General features: G+C 46.4%; 1 long non-coding RNA gene across 1 annotated transcript in view; it reads right to left on the reverse strand.

Moving 5' to 3' along the window:
• Positions 1–16946: 16946 nt before the first annotated feature.
• Positions 16947–27959, reverse strand: part of LOC138373277 (uncharacterized) — a 106511-nt gene continuing 95498 nt past the window's right edge. Inside the window, exon 2 of the long non-coding RNA XR_011231099.1 lies at positions 16947–17699. This is a non-coding gene — a long non-coding RNA (uncharacterized lncRNA). The remainder of the gene's footprint in view (positions 17700–27959) is intronic.

The following is a 27959-nucleotide window of genomic DNA, read 5'->3' on the forward strand; positions in this document are numbered from 1 at the left end:
CACACAGGAAGAGATTCAGCCAGCCTTAACCCTTAAACTGCGCATGGCGTATATATACGCCCTGAGTAACATGTCCCATGGTGCGCATGGCGTATATATACGCCATAGGGTGCCAGGCCTGATTCAAATGGCCCGCGGCTACACGGGGTTCACAGTAGCTTCCTCAGGGCTCTTGTAAACAGATGCCATTTAAAAAAAAAATCGTGGGCAATATTCTCAGGTGTGAGAGGCACAGTACTGTTGGAGCAACCAAGGCCGGCGCACGCAGCATGAGCGAACAGCATTGAAGTTCAGCTTGTGACCACAGCATCGCCGAAAAATGTCAAAATAAATATATAATTGTTATTATTTAGCGATGACAATATTACAGATGACCAATGACTGTGATATAAATAACCAGGGTTGTGATAATAGCAGGATTGTTGTAATAATTAGCGCTGTGTGAGGAGTGATGCTGAGAGACAGAGGGAGACAGCATCGTTTACTGACTGTGTGGCCACCTGTTATTGTTTGCGTTCACCATACCAGGTCAGTGGTTCTCTATGGTGAACACAAATGTAGATACTTATATATAATGTGTGTATTAGTGTAATAACAGCAAAAGGATTATGCTGGGAGGAGCCATATGGGTGACGGAGGTGACGTCGTCTGCACGATTTCTCTAGCTGTTTAGAGGGTGGCCACTATGCTCTTTGGGCGCACTACAAGCTTAGGTGTACAGTTACGGTGCATAAAACATGTAGATATTTATATATAATATGTGTATATAGGGTAATAACACTGCAAAAGGTATTGTTGGGGGAGAAAGTTTAGTGCGTGTGACTTTGAAAGAGTGAGGGAGCCGCCAGCCGCCATCTGTGTATAGCGACGACTCTTAGTGCCTGAACTAACTATATCAGCTTAGCTGTACAGTTGTGGTGAACAAAATATACACATACTTATATATAACGTCTGTATATAGTGTAATACCACAACTGGTATTGTTGGGGGAGAAAGTTTAGTGCGTGTGTTGAGGGAGTGGCAGCGAGTGGCTGGCTGGTGTGTGGCGGTAACTCCTCGTTGCTTTTCGACTCTCAATACCAACTTAGTGGTTCGGTATGGTGACCAAAACATGCCAATACTTATATATAACCTGTGTATAGAGTGTAATAGCAGCAAAACTATTTGTTTATTGTTTTATAAACATAATAATTGAATCACTAATATGCACATCATACTTTTGAGTATAGCGATTATTAACCACTTTTATTATATAAATATATTACAATACACACTATTGAATAATATTACTGCAAAAAAACTAAGAAAAAATCAATCGGAGACATTGAAACAATTAGGTAATAATATCTTTGTGGCAACTCCCATCTGTCAACGCGGGTGACGCTGACCGGGTCTGACGACCGCTCTGTCAACACCCACTTTTTGCCAGACTTCCTCGTTCAATTGCGCCCAAAATATGTCACCTACGATTTTTTTTTTATTTTTTCCGTGCTCAGGGGACACAAATTAACATGTTTAGAAGACGAAAAAAAATTTTTGAATTTTTTTTTTTCTTGCGCACAGGGGTGTAAATGTCCATATGACCCCTGAGCAGTGTAAGGGTTAAAGAGTGTACGTCTGTCTGGAAGAGATTCAGCCAGCATCAAAGAGTGTCTGTCAGTCAAGAAAAGATTCAGCTATTCTTGAAAATATCTATGGAAAACACCACCATGGAAGCCGCTAACACTTACCTGGTTGATACCTGGTTGATGGGGATCTGGGAGTTCTTCTACAACCCAAGCCCAGCCCAAGGCCAGACTTGACTTGTGAGAGTTTGGTCCACCAGGCTGTTGCTTGGAGCGGCCTGCAGGCCCACATACCCACCACAGCCCGGTTGGTCCGGCACTCCTTGGAGAAAACAATATAGTTTCCTCTTGAAAATGTCCACGGTTGTTCCGGCAATATTTCTTATGCTCGCTGGGAGGGTGTTGAACAACCATGGACCTCTGGTGTTTATACAGTGTTCTCCGATTGTGCCTATGGCACCTCTGCTCTTCACTGGTTCTATCCTGCATTTTCTTCCATATCGCTCACTCCAGTACGTTGTTATTTCACTGTGCAGATTTGGTACTTGGCCCTCCAGTATCTTCCACGTGTATATTATTTGATATCTCTCTCGTCTTCTTTCAACCGAGTACATTTGGAGGGCTTTGAGACGATCTCAATAGTTTAGATGCTTTATCGCGTCTATGCGTGCCGTATATATTCTCTGTACTCTCTCTACTTCAGCAATCTCTCCTGCTCTGAAGGGGGAAGTGAGTACTCAGCAGTACTCAAGATGGGACAACACAAGTGACTTGAAGAGTACAACCCTTGTGACTGGATCCCCGGATTTGAAAGTTCTCGTAATCCATCCTATCATTTTTCTGACTGACCCAATATTTGCTTGGTTATGCTCCCTAAATGTTAGGTCGTCAGATATCATTATTCCCAAATCCTTTACATGCTGTTTTCCGACTATGGGCACATTTGATTGTGTTTTGTACCCTGTATTATGTTTAAGGTCCTCATTTTTACCGTACATGAGTACCTGGAATTTATCACTGTTAAAAATCATGTTATTTTCTGATGCCCAGTCGAAAACTTCATTAATATCAGCTTGAAGTTTTTCAATGTTTTCAGCCGAGGTAATTTTCATACTGATTTTTGTGTCATCTGCATAGGATGATACAAAGCTGTGACTTGTATTTTTGTTTATATCTGATATGAGAATAAGGAAAAGCAGCGGTGCAAGGACTGTACCCTGAGGTACAGAGCTTTTAACTGCGCTTGGACTCAATTTTATATGGTTGACTGTTACTCGCCGAGTCCTGTTTGACAGAAAACTGAATATCCAGCGTCCTACTTTACCGGTTATTCCCACTGACTTCATTTTGTGTGCTATCACTCCATGATCACATTTATCGAATGCCTTTGCGAAATCCGTGTATACCACATCTGCATTCTGTTTTTCTTATGCCTCAATGATTTTGTCATAATGGTTTAAGTAGGTGTGAGAGGCATGATCTTCCTGCTCTAAATCCATGTTGGCCTGGATTGTGGAGGTCATTGGTCTCCATGAAACTAGTGACCTGACTCCTGATCACTCTCTCAAATACTTTTTTTATGTGGGACGTTAGTGCAACTGGTCTATAATTCTTTGCCAATGCTTTGCTACTTCCCTTGTGTAGAGGGGCACTGTTCATCTATGCTACTTGTATCATATGCATCATCACTGAACGCAGAAAACGATTAATCTATGAATCATCTAAATAAATTGGAGATAGCATAGGTGGGCAAGGGTGGCGCTAGGAGCTACAACTGGATACGCTCGCTGAATCGTCCTCATAGGTGCAGTATCACTTGCATCCAACCTTTGTGTTAGTTCCTTATTGCACCTAGCTTCACCAATATTATGACCCTTATGTTCTTCAAACAATAAGATTTGAATTTCACCGACAGAGTGCGATCTTTCAACACCACATCGGACAGGTGTTTGGGAGCCAGAGGCGTTTGCGCCACCCATGGTTGCTCACTCAGTACTAACCCAGTCAGCAGCCCTAGGGCATTCTGGGAATTTTTTCCAAGATGGCTGCCTCTCATTGGAGGTCCTAAGAGTCCATTTCATACACAACCAACCGTGTACACATTTAGAATGGGTACGAAAAAATAAAAAAGAATTTTCTCCGTTGGCACAGTTCCCACTGACCGAGAATACTCGGTTGGCACAGTTAAGTGGTTAACCCTTAAACTGCGCATGGCGTATATATACGCCCTGAGTAACATGTCCCATGGTGCGCATGGCGTATATATACGCCATAGGGTGCCAGGCCTGATTCAAATGGCCCGCGGCTACACGGGGTTCACAGTAGCTTCCTCAGGGCTCTTGTAAACAGATGCCATTTTAAAAAAAAATCGTGGGCAATATTCTCAGGTGTGAGAGGCACAGTACTGTTGGAGCAACCAAGGCCGGCGCACGCAGCATGAGCAAACAGTATTGCTGTTCAGCTTGTGACCACAGCATCGCCGAAAAATGTCAAAATAAATATATAATTGTTATTATTTAGCGATGACAATATTACAGATGACCCATGACTGTGATATAAATAACCAGGGTTGTGATAATAGCAGGATTTGTAATAATTAGCGCTGTGAGAGGAGTGATGCTGAGAGATGGAGGGAGACAGCATCGTTTACTGACTGTGTGGCTAGCTGTTATTGTTTGCATTCACCATACCAGGTCAGTGGTTCTCTATGGTGAACACAAATGTAGATACTTATATATAATGTGTGTATTAGTGTAATAACAGCAAAAGGATTATGCTGGGAGGAGCCATATGGGTGACGGAGGTGACGTCGTCTGCACGATTTCTCTAGCTGTTTAGAGGGTGGCCACTATGCTCTTTGGGCACACTACAAGCTTAGGTGTACAGTTACGGTGCATAAAACATGTAGATATTTATATATAATATGTGTATATAGGGTAATAACACTGCAATCAGTATTGTTGGGGTAGAAAGTTTAGTGCGTGTGACCTTGACAGAGTGAGGGAGCCGCCAGCCGCCATCTGTGTATAGCGACGACTCTTAGTGCCTGAACTAACTATATCAGCTTAGCTGTACAGTTGTGGTGAACAAAATATATACATACCTATATATAACGTCTGTATATAGTGTAATAACACAACAAATGGTATTATTGGGGAAGAAAGTTTAGTGCGTGTGTTGAGGGAGTGGCAGCGAGTGGCTGGCTGGTGTGTGGCGGTAACTCTTCGTTGCTTTTCGACTCTCAATACCAACTTAGTGGTTCGTTATGGTGATCAAAACATGCAGATACTTATATATAACCTGTGTATAGAGTGTAATAGCAGCAAAACAATATGTTTATTGTTTTATAAACATAATAATTGAATCACTAATGTGCACATCATACTTTTGAGTATAGCGATTATTCACCACTTTTATTATATAAATATATTACAATACACACTATTGAATAATATTACTGCAAAAAAACTAAGAAAAAATCAATCGGAGACATTGAAACAATTAGGTAATAATATCTTTGTGGCAACTCCCATCTGTCAGCGCGGGTGACGCTGACCGGGTCTGACGACCGCTCTGTCAACGCCCACTTTTTGCCAGACTTCCTCGGTCAATTGCGCCCAAAATATGTCACCTACGATTTTTTTTTTTCCGTGCTCAGGGGACACAAATTAACATGTTTAGAAGACGAAAAAAAATTTTTGAATTTTTTTTTTCTTGCGCACTGGGGTGTAAATGTCCCCAGGACCCCTGAGCAGTGTAAGGGTTATTGTATTGATCCATTAATGTCTCTAAGATTTAGATCTCGCTCTAATTATGTTGGTATATACAATTTTCAGGAACATGCTCACCCCTCTCCCCATGGAGTGAACATTTTACCACTGTGGCAATGGGACCAAGGTGTGGGACGAGCATACTACCATTGAGCAACAAGGACCAAGGTGTGGGGCGAGCATACTACCATTGAGCAACAGGCACCAAGGTGTGGGGTGAGCATACTATCATTGAGCAACAGGGACCAAGGTGTGGGGCGAGCATACTACCATTGAGCAACAAGGACCAAGGTGTGGGAGCGAGCATGCTACCATTGAGCAACATGAACCAAGGTGTGGGGTGAGCATACTACCATTGAGCAACAGGGACCAAGGTGTGGGGTGAGCATACTACCATTGAGCAACAGGGACCAAGGTGTGGGGTGAGCATGCTACCATTGAGCAACAGGGACCAAGGTGTGGGGTGAGCATACTACCATTGAGCAACAGGGACCAAGGTGTGGGGTGAGCATACTACCATTGAGCAACAGGGACCAAGGTGTGGGGTGAGCATACTACCATTGAGCAACAGGGACCAAGGTGTGGGGTGAGCATACTACCATTGAGCAACAGGGACCAAGGTGTGGGGCGAGAATACTACCACTACAACACTAAGACCAAGCAAATGTCTCATGCAAAATATATAAACAAAAATAGAGTCCAGTTGTAGTAAGTAACTACCAAATAGAAGAAATATTTAAACTAAAGCTCATAATCGTCAAAAAACCAGCGTTGAATGTAATGAAATGCCATTTTCTGGGTGAAACCCAGAGGCTCCCGGAGCTATCCAGGCTGATATGTATACCATTAGACTATTAGACTTTGGCATCAGTGTGAATGGAGTTCTAGGCCTACCGGAGACCACAAGCCAGAACCTAGCCCCCTCAGAGAGGAAGAGGAGCCTATAGAAATGCACATGGGATTAAGAGTCTGCCATCGACCAGGCCAGGCACCAAGAAAGGTAAGCCCCTCAAAATAAACCCCCTATTCTGGTTAAAACAACTAAAGAAGACTAACGAGTTGTCAGAACAACCCAATTGAAAACGAGCAAACGAGCATAACAGGGACAGGCCCCTGGAAGGGGCCTGTCAGCTGAGTGGACAGTGCTTCAGAATTGTAGTCTTGAGGTTCCGGGTTCGATCCCTGGTGGAGGCAGAAACAAATGGGCAGTTTCTTCCACCCTGATGCACCTGTTCACCTAGCAATAAATAGGTAACTGGGAGTTAGATAGCTGCTATGGGCTGCTTCCTGGGGATGTGTAACAAAAAGAAGGCCTGATTGAGGACCGGGCCGTGGGAACACTAAGCCCCAAAATCATCTCAAGATAACTTTAAGATGATGTCACACGTGCCGCACTGCATGTCAGCGCAGTTCCCCCTTCCCTGGGATGGGGAAGGGGAAGCCACAGACCCACTGCACCGGCGATCCACTCTCCAGTTCGAGGCTGGATGTTAAAACTTGCGAAAAACCGCCGACCGGGGGAGGGAGGGAGGGAGGGTTGCCAGAGAGCCTCTGGGTCTCATCCAGAAAATGGCATTTCATTACAGTCAACAACGCTGTAGACACTCGATTATCCGGAATTCGAATATCTGGAAAACGCCCTTATACAGCCAAAATTGTGACCGGATAAAGTTATCTCAATATCCAGCCAAAATGTCCATAGGAGCCGGAAAATTGGGTGTTTGACCGGATAAAAAATCTGGGACGGTTAACTGCTGCCGATGTTGCACTATCTGGACAGTCAGCCAGACAAGCAGTGAATTGTCCGGATACGAAAGCGAGGCGGCAGGCCATACCGAATTAATCCCGTCTGGCTGTGGCTCTAGGTGCATGGTGTAGGAGGGGGTGGGGTGGGTGGGTGGTGTCGGGAGAGAGGGAAGCGTTGGGAGGGACCACCTGGGGATAAGGGGGTTGTGGAATGGCCTATACACTACAGTACAGGAATTACCATTAATTTTCAAACAATTCGTCATAGCCAAAAACAAAAGAATTACAAGTAATTATGTAATAAGAAATATATAAGTTTCCTACAAACAATTTGCACAGGCTGAAGTATCCTTCAAAAATATTGTGAGTTTTTTCCTCCTGGCGGCCTAAGTAACGTGCCTCCCTGTCCCAAGTGGACCCGCCCAGGCCTGGTCAAGCCATGTGCTTCTGTCCCTCATGTTAAACTACAATACCGTGCCATTAGTGAAATATTTTTTTAAATAACTTTTTTATTTTCATAGTAACTTTGAAAATTTTTGGCCAAGACTATGTCTGGTAGCAGCATCAATTGTTCTGGAAGTGTTAAGAGGAAGAAGGTTGTCCTAACAATTAAAAACAAGTTACGTGTTATGCAACTTTGTGAAAAATGGCCGGTCGACTTCAAGTGTTGCCAAGGAATATAATACAGGCACTAGTACTGTTTCTGATAAAAGAAAACAAAAAGAGAAATATCTGAAATACATTTCAACCAGTGAGAGTAAAGGTACAAAATCAAGCCAAGTGTTTTCAACCAGTGAGGCTTCACAGGCAAGCCAAGCGCCTTCAACCAGTGAGGCGTCACAGGCAAGCCAAGCGCCTTCAACCAGTGAGGCATCACAGGCTAGCCAAGCGTCTTCAACCAGTGAGGCCTCACAGGCACCCCAAGTGCCTTCAACCAGTGAGGCTTCATCAGCTGGCAGTCAAAACTAATTTTGCTTATTGAACTGTACAGTAATTTTAAGTATTAATTTCAGTGTTGTGTTAGTATAGGTTACATAAATTGTCAAGAATTTTTGACTTCAAGATGTGTGGCATCAATCAAGAAGACGAACACCAACAAGGTAAGTTGAGGTTTCTAGTTGAATATTTAATAATTATATGTGGCAAGGCAATTCAAATTGTTGTTTATAGTATAAAAATAGTTGGAAATGGTCACTTTTGTACTCAAGAGGTGAAAAAGTACTATTATCCGGAACATGTGATTATCCGGCTGAGGGTCATTCCCATATAGTCCGGATAATCGAGTGGAGACAGTGGTTTTCTGAGGATAGCCCCTTCGGCTCCCCGGAGCTACTTACCTAAGCCTAGGACAAAAGAGGGACAAACCCAGGAGGTGGAAACCGCACACTCGAACCCAAAAACAAAACAACTGGCAACACCAAAGGACCCTGTGGATGACCCGGGAGACCCGGGTCATGAGCAACAGGTACTCTGAGAGAGAACTCTATCAACATCAGAGGCCCGAGACTGTTCAACACGCTTCCGCTACACATAAGGGGCATAACTGGCAATCCCCTCACAGTGTTCGAGAGAGAACTGGATAAGCACCTCTAAAGGATACCTGATCAACCAGGCTGTGACTCATACGTCAGGCTGCGAGCAGCCGCATCCAACAGCCTGGTTGATCAGTCCAGCAACCAGGAGGCCTGGTCGACGACCGGGCCGCGGGGACGCAAAGCCCCGGAAGCACCTCAAGGTAAGGTGACCCCAACCCTGGAACAGGGATGAAGGGAACTGGGTCAACCCAAGCGCATCCAGGAGCCACAGAGGCCATGGCACAAAGGCAATGGCTGAGAGCCACAACCGGACACAAAATGATGGCACCCCCTCAGTTAACCAACTAAGCATCAACAACCCCCAGGGACCCCTCCGGAAAACAGCCATCCCAACCTCACCAGAAAAGAGGAGACGGATGCAAATTAACAAACCAAACATCAGAACCCAAAGGAGCAGAAACCAATGAGAAACAAACCTGAACCGAGGGGAAGAGAAAAAAAAGAGCACCCTGTCCAAGACCAGGACGACTCAGGCAGCGCAAGAGCAGGACAGAAGTGAAACGCCTGAGTCAGCCCGCGAAACGGTGCAGAACATCAAAACCAAAAACAATCCGTAACGGCTCCGCCAGCACTGCACTAGACAAGGCGACAGTATGCGGCATGATGACAGTCCTGAACCTCCACAAAAGGACAAGATCACTTTAACAAAAGGCGCAGTAGACCTACAAAGAAACAAAAAGAAAAGGGAAGGACTGCCAGGAACCCCATACCGTCACCGAGACGAAGCACGCTGGTGGGACGCCATCAACGAAGTCACCTGATCACCAAACAGATGGCAATAGACTCGAGTCAAAAGTACCAGACGCAAAGACTCGAGGAGAAGATCAAACCATCCCCATAATGGACCGGACCGAGCATAGGAAATAAGTGGAGTCGTGGGGAAAACCCCAGGCTGCAGACACTCAGTAAGCAGCGCTTGAAACAAGGCTGTCAGGGAACCAACAACCCGAACCCGGCGAGCCGGGAAAGAACCAGGCCAAGGGAACAGACACGCCCCGTCTGGTAGGAACCCTTTCCCAGGGACTCCCTGAAGGACCAACAAGTCCAATAATGGATGACAATGAGACGAAGCTGCTTGTAGAAACTGCCCAACCACAGACAACGCAAGGACAAAACGGCACGGACAGCAGGAACAAAATGGTGATGAAAACCTAAGAGCCAGGTCCCAGGCAGAGGCCAACGAGGAGGCGAGCACCACGAGCTGACACGAGAGACGTGAATGTGAAGCAAAAACAGTGACACCGCAGGGTGACACCGCATCCCGCAAGATCGGCACAACAAGCTCCAGCAGGGCAGAATGATGTATGCGCCGCAGATTAATGCATAAGGAGAACTACTTAAGACATGTATTGCACTAAAATAAAAATTTCCATATGGAAAACCAACACAAAGTCCGTAGCCAGGGCCGTAATACCCAGCTCCTCCCATCCTAAAGAAAATGAATTGTAGGGGGCAGGAGTGGCTGATTGGAAATCGACAACCACCTGCAGATATTGCAACACAGCAGCTGGAAGTGTGATACAAAAAAATGAAAGAACTCAGTTCTAGAGCTGAACACTGGCAGTTCAAAATCAGGGAACTGAACATTTACATAGTCCAGCACTATTAGTAGTATAGCCAACATGCACATACTAATATACACAAGAATGTATAGCATAGAGGTCGGTAATATGTGAATATGCACTGAAAAGACCTTAAATATGGTCCAAATAATAGAAGCTAGGGACAAGAAAGTATAATCAATATGATGAATATGACCTACGTAGCAATTGGTAACTTAATGTACAAGATCAACTATATATACAGAGAGATTCCAATGTATATACAAGGGTGCAGCCAGGCAGTAAATAACGGTCAATGAATGAGAGTCCAAAATCAAGAAAAGATGCAGTCGTTGAAAGAGTTAATAAAAAATTACCGAAATACGGGGCTATGCCCCACAATGTGAGTGTTACGACCCTGGGTTCCTCAGTGGAAACCAGAGGTCAAAATTGAGCTATTAAACTTTCCTATAGTATAGTTGAACGCATCACAAGCTGAAATTGTTTGTATCTTCCCTGCCAGATGTAAGACTATTCTTGTTTCTCAAAGAGCATTTAAAGACTGAGCTGGGGGTTGATTATTAACACTTTCTGCGGATCAGGACTCCTCCCAGCGTCCTGTTTCGCCAACCGCTCCCGCATGGTGGACATAAATTTATGTCCTCTTTTAAAATATTTGTATAAAATTCAATTTTTATCCGATTTACTTTGGGTTTGTTTCAAACTGCGCGCCATGAGGCTCTCTTTCTCACCACTAGGCTGCATGGTACAATAAGTTCATGAAAGGTGTGGACCACTTCGATCAAATGGTATTATGTCCCAAACGGGTTGCAGGTGGGTGACTTTAGCCGTTTATACTGGTAATGCTTCCCCCATATCATGTATTATATGCATATGTCTGTTTAGGGAATTTTATTCCGATCAATGTACAACCAAAAATAACTGTGCAACAAGTATAAACTTGACAAACATAACAAAAGTAAAAACATTTCGTGTGTGTTTGACGCTCACTGATATGTTCCAGCGTTGTTTTATATTTGGCGCTATTCTATCTTACGCTTTGTTGATCTTTTTTTACCTACGGGCTCATAGAACATTTTATTGCGAACACATTGACACAAAAATGAATGACGTACATAGAATAATAATGTCATGAGAGTGAAATAAGTATAAACTTTCAAAGCGCCGTCCCGTCACCGATACCGGGTAACAGTTTCACCACTTCCCACACTCTTGCGGGCGGGCCGCAATCATTATTCTACGCTTATATTCATATCACCGTGTTGGGAATTTCATTGCGGGTCCATTGATACCAAAATTAACGCTGTAGGACAAGTGTAGAGGTGATAACAATCCCAAGAGTAAAAACATTTTGTTGCTGTTGGGCGCTCACGGCGAGTCATCTTCGTAGTTATTTATTTGGTGCTGGTATCCCTATACGTTTTGTGACTTTTTTTACTGATGTTCTTCTAGAGAATTTTATTGCGAACACGTTGGTACCAAAATGAAATACGTAGCTCGAGAACTAAGGTAAGGAGAGTAAAAAGAGTATACACATTTTTGTTTTTACGCTTACGCAGCAAAAACGCTGCGCGCACATACAGCTTTTTTTTTTTACCATCGAAGGGGGCCGGAAAGTGTTAAATAATAACATAGGCACCAACTATGTTTACTAATACTTTAATCATTTGTAAAGTAACAATATGTTGCACAGGGGAAGATTTTTAATGTGCTTAGCTGCACGATCAATTAGGCTCCTCCCGGCACCACCACATGCGGGAGGCCTGAGCTGGTCGCTGGGAGCGTTCTTCTGCTGGCTGGCGTTCGTGGGGACGAGACCTACTCTGTGGCTGCACCCCTACTCTCCTCCCTTCTCCTCTTACTTTTTTCCCTTACCTTAAGTTCCTGTACCATTAAGTTAAGTACTGTGTTTTAAGTGTGCCTACTCTGGTAGTAACGATTGGTGAGACCTGGGGGTAGTTTTTGCCAGTGTTTTGGGTACCCCTAGTGTTGTGTTTTTGTATTAGGGTACCACGTGGTCTCACTACCCTAAGCTGCATCCAGCTTCAGTGCTTATCCAGTAGAACTTTACCCTAGCTTGTTCTTAGTGTAAACCTTGTATCCTGCCTAAGTGGACCAAGGCTTTTAACGTAAGATAGTTTGGTAAAGTAATTATTATCATTGTTATTGGTGTGAGTGTATATGGGGGGTTGTTAAGGGGTTAATAAATAAGTAAGCTAGAACAGAGTATTCCTTCTTCCTGTGTGGGAGTGCATTAATCAACCTCTAGACTGACCTTGTGTGTAGCCAAGTATTCAGCACTGCTTATAGTTTTATTTGAGGGCCGGGCCTTTTAGCTCTCCCATATTTGATAACTCTGTTTTCTAACTACCCTTACCCCTTAATAATACCAGTTCCCCCATAGCAAGCCCACCATTTTACATAACAGTAACCAATAATATATATATATATATATATGGACAAATTATGGTTACATGAAGATGCACGTAAATTGGCCATTCAACATACTGTAGACACTCGATTATTCGGGATTCGAACATCCGGAAAACGCCTTCATACGGCCAAAATTGTTGTGACCGGATAAAGTTATTTCAATATCCGGCCAATATAGCCATGGGAGTCAGATAAAACCTGGTTTAGCCGGATAAAAAATTGGAGCCGGTTAACTTGCTGCCGATGTTACACTATCCAGACAATCAGCCGGATAATCATTGAATTGTCCAGATATGAAAGCTATGGGGCGGGCCGTACCGTATTAATCCCATCTGGCTGTGGCTCGAGGCACATGGTGGAGGAGGGGGTAGGGTGGGTGGGTCGTGTCAGGGGAGAGGGGAGCATTGGGAGGGACCACCTGGGTACAGGAATTACCATTAATTACCATCAATTCATCATAGCCAAAAACAAAAGAAATACTAGTAATTATGTAATAACAAACATATAAGTTTCCTAAAAACAATTTGCACAGGCTGAAGTTTCCTTAAAAAAATATTGCGAGTTTTTTCCTTCTGGCAGGCTACGTAACGTGTTATAGCTGCCCCAAGTGGATGTGTCCAACCAACCCATGGTCAACCCATGTGCTCCCGCCCATCGTGTTATACCACAGAGCTGTGCCATTAGTGAAATATTTTTTTAAATAACTTTTTTATTTTCATAGTAACTTTGAACATTTTTGGCCAAGACTATGTCTGGTAGCAGCATCAATCGTTCTGGAGGTGTTAAGAGGAAGAAGGTTGTCCTAACAATTAAAGACAAGTTACGTGTTATACAACTTTGTGAAAATGGCCGGTCGACTTCAAGTGAAGTGAAGCCTGAGGCGAACCAAAAAGCTAATCATACAACGGGCCAATGAACACAGAAGGCAAGCTAAACTTGATTCTTATATAGAAAAAAAATCAAGCCAAGCGCCTTCAACAAGTGAGGCGTCACAGGCAAGCCAAGCGCCTTCAACAAGTGAGGCTTCACAGGCCAGCCAAGCACCTTCAACCAGTGAGGCTTCCACAGCTGGCAGTCAAAACTACAAAACTTTGCTTAATGAACTGTACAATAATTTTAAGTGTTAATTTTAGTGTTGTGTTAGTATAGGTTACATAAATTGTCAAGAATTTTTAACTTCAAGATGTGTGGCATCAATCAAGAAGACTAACAACAACAAGGTAAGTTGAGGTTTCTAGTTGAATATTTAATAATTATATGTGGCAAGGCAATTCAAATTATGTTGTTTGTAGTATAAAAATAGTTGGAAATGGTTAGTTTTGGACTCAGAGGTGAAAAATTACCATTATCCGTAACACGTGATTATCCGGCTGGGAGTCCTTCCCATATAGTCTGGATATTCGAGTGGAGACAGTACCACAAACAATACCCAACACTCATCCAAAAATTGAAAACCCAGTGCTTGGGTGACGGTGTCGCCAGACCGTATAATCCCTCCTGTAGTGCATAGGCACTATAGTGGCACGACACAGCTTAGCCATGTAATATTCTGGAAGCATCGCCAGTGAATTATGTACTAAGGTGTGTATGCAGTAGGATAATATTAGGCGTAGAGTAGAGGTGGAGGCGGCGTCACTCCAAGCCACCCTACACCCGTATTCAGAATAAAGAACTATGAATTTTCCCTATATAGAAAACCCAGAACTCCCCTAGCATCTAGGGAGCTATGGCTGAAGAGAGAAAAGTAGCTAGTGTGGCATATTACCCGTGAGAAAGGTCAAGGAACACCAACACATGTTTATGCCGTCCATAAACAAAACGATCTCCCTCGGGTCATGCTCAGGACACATGAGGTCCGAGATGGCTCCACCCTTCTTTTGGGGAGAATAGCCGACGTGTATTTAACTATTATTGTCATTGCTGAGACAGATTACGGAGAGAAGATGTGAGTATAAAATAATTATATATAGTATTGAAAGATGACAAGTAGTACGGAAGAGGACTAACGAGGCCTAGAAAGGACAAGAGGTAATCCTCACCGGAAATTGACAGACGTTCCAATAATATTTTAATGAGCGAAGTGATTCTCGAACCTTCGAGACCCTTAATAATCGAGCACAAAATCCCGGAGGCACATATGGGCCCATTAGCATACGTGACCCAAGGGTTATGCAGGATCCTGAGACGATTCTTACACGATTGTGACATGATGTAGAATACATGTCCCAGATAAGAATGTTGAGAAAGTGGGGTAAAAACTACCCATAGGAAGGACAGAACCGGCGGACCTGAAGGGACGCGGAACCAAACTCAGGGAGGGGCCGACACCAAAACTAACTCGTACTCAGAGGGAAGGGGAGGGGGGGGGGGGAAGGAAAACCCCACTCCTTGTAACAGAAAGCCCCACTCAGAGGGTTGGAAAATCCAGGTGGGTCCAAAGGCCTCCCAAGTCAGCTCCTCTTCAACCCCAGGAACCTCCACATTAGACCCCTGGGGCGAGTCATCCTCCAAAGCCCCGGCCTCACAAGAAAAACCCAAGGCAGCCAGAAAAGCAGGAAGAGGCCCACTAGTCAGACCCCGGCACTATGGCTGGCGGATAGGACTTGAATGCTTCTGTTGCCACCCTGGAAGGGGCAATCCCCGAAACTGCCCATCTCAGAAACCTCGAAACCCAGCCCTGACCCCGATGCCTTCAGATGCTTCAGAGCCAAAAGAAGGGGAGGGGGAGAGAACGAGGTGGGGGGGTGCGGACGGAACCAAGGCTAGAACGACCAACACCCCGAAGTTCGGGGTCCCTATAAGAAAAGCGGGATAGCCTCAGGGCATACACGGAAGCAACCAACATAGCACAGTGCAGCACCCTATACCTAGCATGCAACGCCTCAGCTGCCTGCACCCGAATAATGTCATCAGTGGATTGGGTGAATTGAATCAAACAAGCAACAATGCTCGCTGGACTTTGGGTCGAAGGTGTCACCAACCCAACAGGCAGCATGACGGAGGCATAAACAATGAGCGCCGCCCTGAGACAAGGGGACAGAGCAACCCTCAAACTCCCACAAGGCGAGAGGGGACTCAGGGGTTGCAACCATCGGACAGCGTGCGCCCCCGCAGAGATTCCCAGGGCCCCTTAAACTGGTATCGCTAGAGGTAAGCCCAGGTAGGGTACTGCTAACCGGCACCCGAAGCTACCAAACTGCTAAAGCTGAACCCCCGGGACGTGTCCACTCACGGGGGCAAAGCAGGGGGTACCACCAGACACCGGAGGTCAAGACCCTAATATAACCGGGGGGCAAGAACACAAAGGCAGACCCCCCCCCACCAGGCAAAAACAAAAACGAAAAGAAAACCCCCGCAAGAGGACAACGTACGTACCCAGGAGGAACAGAGCCGGTCGCTGTAATGGGTGAAAACTAGCTGTGCAGTACCCCATGCCCCTAGCAGTGCAAAAACTACCACTTACCCTAAGGTAAACAATGGAGGAAACCCCCAATACACTCGGGAGGGGAGGGGAAGGGGCAATCGCCAAGCAGCAAAAGACCAACAGAGGTAGACCCCAAGGTGACTTGTGGAAGATAACCCCAAGCCCCAAAGGTGGTACTTACAGGACACTCAGGGAAAGGAACCCTAAGCACATGCAGCCTGAACACCTGTGAATATTACTACCAGCTCGCACGCCACCGTAAGAGCAGTACTGGACGCAAGGCCCAGCACAACACAGAAAGAATCTGGAATCTGGAACTGTTGCCACACGACCGAGCCACAATCACATCAGTCCAGAACTGAAGGATGGATTGCCGGTGCTGTGGGTCTGGGGTTCCCCCTTCCCCCTCCCGAGGAGGGGGGGGGCTGCACAGACATGCGGCGCGGCACATGTGTCGTCATGTTCATTTACTTGTTTTCAATTGGGGAATTCTGTCCACTTGTTAGTCTTCTTTAGTTGTTTTAACTGGAATAGGGGTTTGTTTTGAGGCGCTTACCTTTCTGGGTGCCTGGCCCGGTCGATGGCAGACATAGAATGCTCCTGATCCCATGTGCATTTCTATAGGCTATTGCTCCTCGTGCCTCTCTGAGGGGCGCCAGGTTCTCTCTTGTGGTCCCCGGTAGGCCTGGAACTCTATTCACACTGACTGATGCCAAAGTCTAATAACATACATATCAGCCTGGATAGCTCCAAGGAGCCGAAGGGGCTCCACCCAGAAAATGCACTTGATAAATGAAAAGGTTTGTCCTGTTATGTATCTCATACAATACTATCAAAATGAATGACACTCATTAGATTTAACAAATGTATTCCAGTGCTTTTTACAACTGATACGGTCAACAAGACTTTGGTCAGACAAGATTTATCACCAAACACTTCTAAGGTTTATCACCAAACTGTACCAACAAGTTCCTGCTCATACTGATAAGGTAGCCTAAATTTTTCCCACACTTGGGTCAGTCACGAAGTTTATCATTCATATACACCATCCTATGAGTCTTCATATGTCCAAGTTAGCTGATTATCAACTTGGAAATATGAAGACTCGCAGGATAGTTTATCTTTGTCATTTGTGTGATTTATGTTGCACTCATGTAGCTTCTCATTATAACTAACTAAAATAGTTGTGTTTTTATTTTTGCAGATGAACTTTAGTGCATAATGAACACCACAGTTGGGTTTAACACAAAGTTCAAAACAATCTTCACACTGACTTGTAAGCCCTTTATTTCTGTTTCCTCACCAATAGTTGGAAATAAATATATCTGAAATGTTCTTTAATGAAACTATTTGATAATGTTTCATCTTATTCCTTATATCTTTTAGATTTTCAATTATTTTTATACGAAAGAACTATAATTTTGTAAATAAAGAGGTAACATATTTGCTAGCAAAACTTTCTTTGTCAAAATGTATTCTCTATATTATCTTTTTTCCTGTTGGAATAATGTTGCTTTGTACCAAAATACTGTTCACAAGGGCTTCTTTGGCCCTTGAATTTTGTCAAAATAAGCACAGCAGCATCAGCATATCTCGGCCACATTCTGAGGAAAGAAAGTAGAAATATTGCAAATATAATGCATATAGTTAAGACTATTAATAATTAATACTTTCAACATTCAACAGCATGCAGTAGAATAACCATCACACACTCAAGAAAAGTATTCACTGCAATAATTTTCACTCATAAACTCTCAACCCTTAATCACTGAACTGCGCAACGCGCCTGCAGGTGCTCAACGGGTGATGCGCAACACACCTCCCGGATCTTACTCATACCATTTAACACTTTCGCGTTCCACAGACTTAATATCTCGTCACTCATTTTTCTACTGAATGTGTTCCAGTGACGCATCTGTGCGTCACTTGATATAAAAATTTGTAAAAAAAAAAGTTTCTATGCGATCTTCATTTTTTTTTTTTTTTGAAATGAGCGCCATTGTTTTCCCACAATCCTCCGTAGGCCGCATGGGATTCTGGGTCACGCCATGCGGTCGGCCTAGTCCTTTGTTTACGTCTCTCGTGACCGGACTACCGCGCTCCCGCGTCCAGAACCTGTGCCACTCTCTGCCCTGTGTAGCAGTGTTTATTCGTTCCTGTCTCTTTACAACGCATTATTACTTGCAAACATGGATCGTGGTAAAGGACAGAGCACCTCTACCCCCAAGAAGGATAGTGAAATGACCAAGGAAGATAGGTTGAGTGAGCTGTACAAAAGGTTCAGCAATGTGAAGCTTACCCCTAGTAAAATTCCTGATTTGTTGGATCGTTTGTCAGATGTGGAGGCAGATGTTGAAGGGGAAGAGCGTCAGAGTGATTTCAGTAGTGATAATGAGGGGACAGCGTCGTCTGATGAGTTTGATTCATCATCGAGTGAGGAGAGTAGCGAGGGGATTGAGGATGAGGCAGCGGATGTGGGCCGCCCCAAGGCACCTGTAAGGAGGCGTGCAGGACGTCTTCAACAGCCTAATCCCGATGCTGCCTGGTCAACTGACAATACACCACCTATTGTAGGCAGTTTCAGTGCCACACCAGGCATAACTGTCCCAGTGCCAATTACCCCCCTGCAATTTGTTCAATTATTTCTGACCCGTGCCCTAATTGAGTTCATCACAGTGGAAACTAACAGGTATGCCAGGCAGTTTATTCAGAATGCTTCCAGGCGCACTATGAGGTTGTGGAAGGAGGCATCTGCGAAGGAAATGGCAAGGTATTTGGCTTTATCAATCTTGATGGGTATTGCAAGACTCCCAACAATGCGCATGTACAGGTCTGTACTGGCAAACAAGCCGGTTGTGGCATATGAGGACCTTCAATGTGTTCATGACTGCAAAACGATTCCAACATATTGCCCAGTTTTTTCATACTTATAACCAGTTTGCAATTCCACCCAACAACAAGAACCGCATGATAAAACTCAGCACCATCATTACCTATTTGACCAACAAATTTGGCTCTTACTACGTCCCCAATCAAGCACTCAGTTTGGATGAAGGTACAATGTCGTGGCGTGGTCGTCTATCCTTCAAGGTTTACAACCCCAATAAGCCTGATAAGTATGGGGTAAAGTTGTACATGCTTGCTGAGGCAGGGACTGGTTATATTATTGATTTCGAGGTTTATTCTGGAGTGGGCAAGACAACAGTTGAGACAGTGATGGGCCTTATGCGACCCTTGTTGAACAAAGGTTATCATCTTTATATGGACAATTATTATAACTCTGTCCATCTCACAGAATTGCTAAGGGAAAATGGTGTGTACACTTGTGGAACACTCAGATTGCAGCGTGGTGCCCCTAGAGCTGCAACAACTTGCCAAAGGTAAATTCGCTGTTGATCAGATTATTTTCAGGCGCAAGGATAACACTTTTGTTATCCTTTGGAAAGACAAGAGAGTGGTGTCAGTGATCACAAACTGCCATAATGCTGACACACAGGAAGTACAGAGAAGGAAGAGAGTGAAGAAACGTGACGGAACATCATCTGTTCAGATTGTAACTGTAAACAAACCAACAGCCATTTGCGACTACAACAACAACATGAAGGGAGTTGATCACTTCGACCAAATGGTCAAATATTACAGGTTCACCAGGAAGTCGCATAAGTGGACTAAGAAGATCACATTTTACTTCCTTCAGATGGCTATACACAATGCCTATGTGTTGTACAAGATGTACACAACTGATGCCAAGAAACTGACCCTACTCCAGTTTCATGAAGTAGCAATATGGGCCCTGTTGAGGTGGGACATGGATGAGTGGCCTGCTACTGAAAGCCCTCTCCCACATGCTGATGATTACCAGGATCCTTCTCATGATTTGGCAACACCTGGCCCATCTGGAGCAAGGCGTCCTTTATTTCATCGTCTTCCACGCCAACCACATGCCTCATCCTCATCAGACACTGAACCTGAAACTGAAACGCCTGCACCTCAAGCTGAAGCTACTCCTCCACCTGTGAAAAACCCACGCATTGTTGATTCAGAGGACAGGCTAAACAGGAAGTTGACTCATGCATTAGTGAAAATTGCTAAACGGAAACGGTGCCGAGTTTGTATGAAGTCGGGAATTAGAAAAGACTATGTATCAGTGCAGGACATGTGGAGTTGCTCTATGTGCCACACCATGCTACACAAAATATCACCGCAAGAGGATATTTTGGAAAGCAAAGAAATAACTCCTCTGCAAGCTTCCACTCCACCTAACGTAACATCTGTTGAGCAACTTCAGGGACATTTTCCTGAAGCCGGTGGAGTGGATAATCAAATGCTCAACTTGTTGACCTTCCTTCATCACATCGTGGGTAAGTACACATAATTTATATTACACATTTTGAGGTTATTACTTCTTTATACTTTGCTGTGGGTAGCTCTATATATATTCCGGTTCTTAGTGCTCAGATTGGTATGTCTACATAGTGCATCTTATTGCGAGTATTTTGACACCAAAATGAACAATGTAGCACAAAAACTTCCATTGGAACAATATTTTTGTTTGTCGGGTGTATTGGGTGTAGCGGGTGTGGAAACGGGTGTTTGGGCGGGTGAGGCATCGACGTGTTTGGGGGTGTTTGGGGGTGAGGCGCGCGCGTGTAACCCACTTTTATGCATATGTCTGTGTAGGCAATTTTATTGCGATCACCGTGATACCAAACAAAACCATTTGCAACAAGTTTTGACTTGATAAACACAATCAGAGTAGCAACATATAGGGAGAGTTTAGCGGAGTTTAGCGTGAGCGCGAAACAAAGCACGCAGTTCTTTGGTTGCTGGTCGCGTAATGTTAGCTTTGGTGAAATGTTATACATATGTTCTTATAGAACATTTCATTAGCTACACAGTGATACCAAAAAAAAACACGTACATCGAAAATGAAGGTCACAGACATGAGGAGAGTATAAGCTTTTCAGTTGTGGTTGAGCGCATGTGCAGCTGGGCGCGCTGGAGCGGGAAACCCTAAGCCAACTTCCCACATTCCTGCGGGTGGGGCGACACCATTATTTATTGTGTATATTTATATGTCCGTGTAGGGAATTTTATTGCGGTCACAATGATACCAAAATAAACCACGAATAACAATTCTGGGGTTCGCAAACATAAAAACATCGTAAACATTGATGCCCGGTTTTACGCTCACGGCTAACGAACGCCACAGTTTGTTATTTGGTGTGGTTATCATGTTGTCTTTGGTGACATTTTATATATATATTCCTCTAGAGCATTCTCTCGCGAACACAATGATACCAAATTTAAATACATACCGCCAAAATTAAGCTCCCCACCCCGAAAAGATTATAAACATTTTAGTGCTGACGCGCAGTAGGCCGACACGAACGGCCCACTTAGGGCATACGGTCAGCCGATTCCCAGGGAGCGCGAAAGTGTTAAAACTGCCGTGCGGTGACGCGGGTACAAAATGGATGCCTGATGGGCCTCAGTGATTGTCCGCCATTTTGAAAAAAAATCCCAGCATGCCCCAGGGTCCTGGGGAGCCTCAGTTTCAAGGAAGCAACCGTGTCTGACGCATCGTCTACGAGCTCCCGCTCCACGATCAGCCGCGGTCATGTAAAACGACTCTCTGAGGAGGGAATACGCGACATTTTGTATGATGATGCCATGAATGATGACTTAGACTACGATCCAGAGAAAGACCTTACACAGAGGTCTGATACAAGTGAGGGAGAGACTGAGTTGGATGATGTCACGAGTGTGTACAGTACTCGCGCCTCGCCCGGCCTGCCTTGCCGCCCTGGGTCAACACCGTTTGAGTCACCACCACCGTGTGTGTCCTCTGATGCAAATTTATTCAGTGATAGTACTTGTGATGAATCATTCTCGAGCTTCAGTGGCATAGGCTCCGATACAAGTAGTGTTGACACCCCGAGTACGAGCAGTAAGGGTGTTACTAGGCAAGGTTTTGCTGCCTCAGCAAGCCGAGACAAGCGGGAGCATGTCACGCGCCCAGAGGACAATGATGACAGTGTTCCCCTCTACGTCAGGTGTTCACTGTAGGCCTACGATACGCAGAACAGCCTCATCTCCTGCCACCTATATGTGGCTCTAGCACAAGACGATGAAGTTGAGTTTCTGGTGCTCGTGGTAATGTTTACCGTGGTGTCGGCGTCAAAACCAAACTGGGTGTACTTGTGTGGGAGGATTGTGCGAGAATTGTCCCACAAATACCAACTTTTGATGGTACCGCTGTTGGTGTGACACTATTATTCCCCTATACAGGTGATGATATGGCCAAAATTGACTATTTCCTGGCATATTTCGACAATGAACCGGATTATGAGAACTTTCAAATCCTGGGATCCCATCACAATGGTTGTATTCTTCAAGTCACTTGTGTTGTCCTGTTTTGAATACTGTTCAGTTTAGAGGGAATACAGAGAACTTATACGGCACGCATAGACGCGATAAAAGCCCCTAAATTATTGGGATCGTCTCAAAGCCCTCCAAATGTACTCACTAGAAAGAAGACGAGAGATATATCAAATAATATACACATGGTAGATACTGGAGGGCCAAGTACCAAATCTACACAGTAAAATAACAATATACTGGAATGAATGATATGGAAGAAAATGCAGAATAGAACCTGTGAAGAGCAGGGGTGCCATAGGCACAATCAGATAACACTGTATAAACATCAGAGGTCCGCAGTTGTTCAACACCCTCCCAGCGAGCATAAGAAATAATGCCGTAACAACCGTGGACATCTTCAAGAGGAAACTAGATTTCCTCCAAGGAGTGCCGGACTAACTGGGCTGTAGTTGATATGTGGGCCAGCGGGCCGCTCCAAGCAACAGCCTAGTGGACCAAACTCTCACAAGTCAAGCCTGGCCTCGGGCCGGGCTTGGGGAGTAGAACTCCCAAAACCCCATCAACCAGGTATCAACCAGGTAATTCATCAACCATCTTGAGGCAGAGATTTACCTGCATCTTGCATAACACAATGGAAGGACACCACAAATGACGAAATGTACGTGTTTCTCACATTGAGCATGATGATGAAACGCTCTAAGAAATACATCCAGGACTATTGGAGCAAAGACAGCCTTGTTCCATCCCCCATGTTCAACAGGTACATGTCACGTGATAGGTTCCTGTTGCTTCTCGGGTACCTGCACTTCGAAAACAGTGCAAATGAGGGCAGACACGACAGACTTTGGAAGGTGCGGGAGGTATTTAGTGATGTGAGAGGCAAGTTCCTTGACTATTTTGTACCTGGACAGAATGTGGTGATTGATGAATTGCTAGTCCTCTTCAAGGGACAACTGGTGTTCAAGCAGTACATACCATCAAAGAGGCACCAGTTTGGACTAAAGTTTTTTGTGCTGTGCGACTGCAAAACTGGAATCGTCATGGACATGATACTGTATTCAGGTACAGACGTCGACATACCCGCTCAAGATCCACACGGGTTCTCCAGCACTGTCGTCAAAACCCTCATGGAACCGTTGCTGAACAAGGGGCATATACTGTTCACCGACAACTACTATACCAGCCCCTTGTTGACCAGATACCTCGACCATAACACAGTCGTATGTGGCACTGTGAAGGCCCACAGGAGGGAAATGCCAGTGTTTGGAATAGGTATTGCAGTGGGTGGCTGCCAGCTGCACAAGTGTGATAATATGTTACCAGTGCGGTGGAGGGACAGACGCGAGGTGAATATGTTGACAACAATTCACACCGGTGCCATGTTGGACAGTGGCAAAGTGCACTTTCAAATACACTTCCCTATATATAAACCCAATTGTATCATAGACTACAACGTCAACATGCGCCTGGTAGATAAATGTGACATGATGCTTGATACCTTCGAATGCGTGCGTAAATCTGTGAAGTGGACAAAAAACTAGCGTTGAATGTAATGAAATGCCATTTTCTGGGTGAGTCCTGGAGGCTTCCCGGAGCTTACTTGGCTGATATGCTAATGTCAGACTTTGGCATCAGTCATGTGTATGGAGTTCTTATGAGCCTACCGGGGACCACGAGCCAGGACCTGGCCCCCCTCTAGAGAGGCAAGGGAAGCAATGGCCTATAGAAACCCCCGTGTAATTGGAAGCATTCTATGTCTGCCATCAACCGGGTTAGGCGCCCAGAAAGATAGGCGTCCCAAAACAAACCCCTATTCTGGTGAAAATTGCAAACAAAAGCCGAACGAGTGGATAGAACTCCGCAAACATAAACGAGCAAACTAGTATGACACCACCCATCGTCGCGCCGCTGTCTGCGCAGCCCCCCCCACCTCCCTGGAAGGGGGAAGGGTTAGCGCCAGACCTACCGTGCTGGCGATCCACACCCCAGATCTGAGACTGGATGTCAAAACATGTGAAAAAAAACGCCGACCGGAGAGAGGGAGGGATGTCGGGGAGCCTCCAGGACTCGCCCAGAAAATGGGGTTTCGTTACATTCAACGCTGGTTTTCTGGGGAGTCCCTACGGCTCCCCGGAGCTAACTACCCATAGAGGAAAAGAATAAGGACTTACCCGGGAGGCAGTTGCTGCTCACTCCTCATCCCGAAGTCGAGACAACTGGCCACATCCACCGACCCAAAGCGACACAGGCCCAACCGGGCCAGGAACGTTTACAAGGTAAGGAGCTGCCAGGACCCTATTCGACTGCCAAAATCCCTGCGCTCGAATGTCAGCCCAGGACATATTGCCAAAGATGGTGGCAAGAGCAGCGAACTTGCTAACGTCATGGGCGTGGGAATAGACTGCAGGCTGGTTAGCCTCAATAACCCTGCGGATGGCCTGGGAGACCAGCACCCTCGAACAGGGAAGAAGGAAAACCGGATCAACCAAAAGCGCATCCACGGACACAGAAGCCGTGGAGCGTAAATAACGGTGGAGCTGCAACCGGACACAAAACATGATGCACCCCCGGCCGAACCAACCAACAACAATCCAGGGACCCCTCCGGAACACAGCAGTCTCATTCTTCGGCAGAAAAGAAGGAGAAGGCTGCAGACGAGCAAACCGATCACTCACCCCAACCGAAGGAACAGAAACCTCTGCGCCGGAGGAGAGCATAAAGCTCATCCACCCGACCCCCAGAGGCCAATGCCAACAGCAAAAAGAGCCTTCGAAAAACAATCCGGAACGAAGGGGCCACAACAAAATAAGAAAAAAGAAAAGAGAGCACTGTCCAATGACCAGGACGGCTCAGGTGGCGCATGAGCAGGCCGGAGGTGAAACAACGCCCGAGACAACTTGGGGAAACGGCGCAGAAGTGACATCAATGCTGAAAGCAAGCTGAAGCGGCTCCGCCAGTGCCACACGATACGAGGTGACAGTGTTACGCATAAGAAGACGGTCCTGGTACAACCAAGAGAGAAAGGACAACACAGAAACAGAAAGCAAAGTACAACGACGAAGACGTAAGAAGAACTGGAAGGACCGCCAGGAAACTTCATACTGCCGCCGAGACGAAGCCCGCAGGTGGGACACTAATAAGGAAGCTACCTGATCACCACAGAGATGATGATAAACTCGAGTCAAAAATACCATACGCGAAGATTCAAGGAGAAGATCGAACCATCCACATGACGTACCGGTCCGATCTGCTGGAAGAGACGGAGCCGCGGAAAACCTCCGGGTTCGGACACCGAGCAAGCAGCGCCTGAAACCACTACTGGGCCGGCCACCAAGGGGCCAGGAGGACAACTCTCCCCTGGTAAGTCTCTAAGCGCATCAGGACCTGGAGCAACAGCTGAACCGGGGGAAAGAGGTACAGGAACCCCCACCTCGACCAGTCCTGCCGAAAAGTGTTAACCCCGACGGCCTCGCAGTCGGGAAAGGGCGCCACGATCGCGCCGATGCGAAAAGGTCCACCTCAGGGCGTCCGAATGTCTGGCAAAGCCAAAGGAAGGAACCCAACTTCCCCTGTCCATGAAGTCGGCATCAACCATCCATTCCGTCGAGAGGGGAACGAAACGAGACAGGCCATCGGCCATGACGTTGGACACTCCCCGCACGTGAACTGCCAGGAGAGCCAAACCCCGAGAACTCAGCAGACGAGTCATCCGAAGCGATCAGCGCCAAAGAGCCAAGGACCGCATCAAACCCCCAGGTTCAGACAATGAACCACCGGGGAGTTGTCTGAATGGAGCCGGATCAACGACCCACGGGCGACTCGAATCCTCCGAAGAGCAAACCACACAGCTGCGAACTCCCACACAGTGCTGTGGGCTCGACGGAAGGACGGACCCCACCGTTCCTGGCTGGCCTGGTGAGCACTGATCACAAAGCCCCAGCTGAGAGACGACGCGCCCGTGAGCACATCAAGCAAGGGCTCAGGTAGCCGCCAAGGCACTGAACCCCAAAAAACCCGAAGAGGAAGCCGGTGACGCAGCAACCGACGCAAAAGCCCCCGGGGTCCGAACCCAGCGATCGTGAGAAAGGCGGAAGGGACGTCCCCAAAGGAACCAGAACAGCCGACGAAGCTAAACCCGACCCAGCGGGTAGACCAGCATCGCGAAGTTCAGGCTCTTTAGGTTCAGGCTTCACAAACCCTCAAGCAACCACCAGGTGACCCGGGAGTCCCCCAGAAACAGGCACAAGCGGGACCACAGCCGCAGAAGACTCTGGAGGAAGAGACAAGGAAACGGTCCGAGATTCTCACACAAGACCCAGCCAGGTCCGAACCTGGGAGGGAACCAGATGGGACTTCCTCCAGTTCACCAAGAAACCAAACTCGGCAAGCTGAGAAAGAACCAGATCCCTGGCTAGCAGACAGGCAGACTGGCTGGGAGCCCAAACCAGCCAGTCGTCAAGGTAGGCCAACACCCAAACATCTAACAGACACAGACGGGTCACCACGACTCGCATGAGGCGCGTGAAAACGCGAGGTGCCAGGTTCAAATCGAACGGAAGACAACGAAAGCAGTAAGCATGAAGCCCCACAACAAAACCGAGTCAGTCCCTGAACCCCGGATGAATCGGGACATGCCAATAAGCGTCCCAGAGGTCCAGGGACGCATCCAAGTGCCTGGCTCCAACAGGAGCTGAACCTGGGACATTGTGGTCATCCGAAAGGAGGGGCAATGAACCCAGGGGTTCAGATGGGACAAGTCCAGAATGAACCACAGGTCTGCGCAGTCCCGTTTCGGGACTGGAAACAAGACGGGAAACCCATCTGAGGGATGTCGTCGTTTCGACCACGCCCAAGCGAACCCACTCCAAGATGACCTGACAGAGTGCAGGGAAAGAAACCTGCCCCGCCAACCCCGAACCCCCCACAGGGGAGGGGTCACCCAACGCCACCAGAGGTCGTGCGAAACGACCCGAAACACCCACAAATTTTGGGACCAGGCGTGAGCGAACAGCGCAAGCCTCCCCCCCCCTTATTGCCCCGTCAATGGGGCGAACCGCGAAAGGGCCGGCACCCCTTACGAGACCCAGAACCTCGCACAGAGCGAACACTGTGCCGACCAGACAAATGCGGGTCCGAAGGAGGAGCCAAACCCGAACCTGACACCAGTGGCCTAGCACGACAAGAGGAACCCCGAGCCTTGGCACGACCCTTCCGGGAAGGCCACCACGGGACTCCCAGAGAACCAGCAAGTCTGACATAGGACGGCAAGAAGCCAAAGTAGCCTGAATATACTGCGCAACGGCTGAAACCTCAAACAAGAGAGGGCAAAAAAGGGGAAGACATTCTAAGAGCCAAGGCCCAAGCGGATTCCACATCCCGCAAGATCGGCGTGAAAAGCTTCAGCAAGGCAGCCGACGAGCGACCCGCCAAGGGTAAAGTGCCAGACCCAGGAACAGCCCCAAGCGCCCCCACATCCTCTG

Source organism: Procambarus clarkii, chromosome 41 (genome assembly GCF_040958095.1).
Source record: "Procambarus clarkii isolate CNS0578487 chromosome 41, FALCON_Pclarkii_2.0, whole genome shotgun sequence".
Taxonomy (NCBI): domain Eukaryota; kingdom Metazoa; phylum Arthropoda; class Malacostraca; order Decapoda; family Cambaridae; genus Procambarus; species Procambarus clarkii.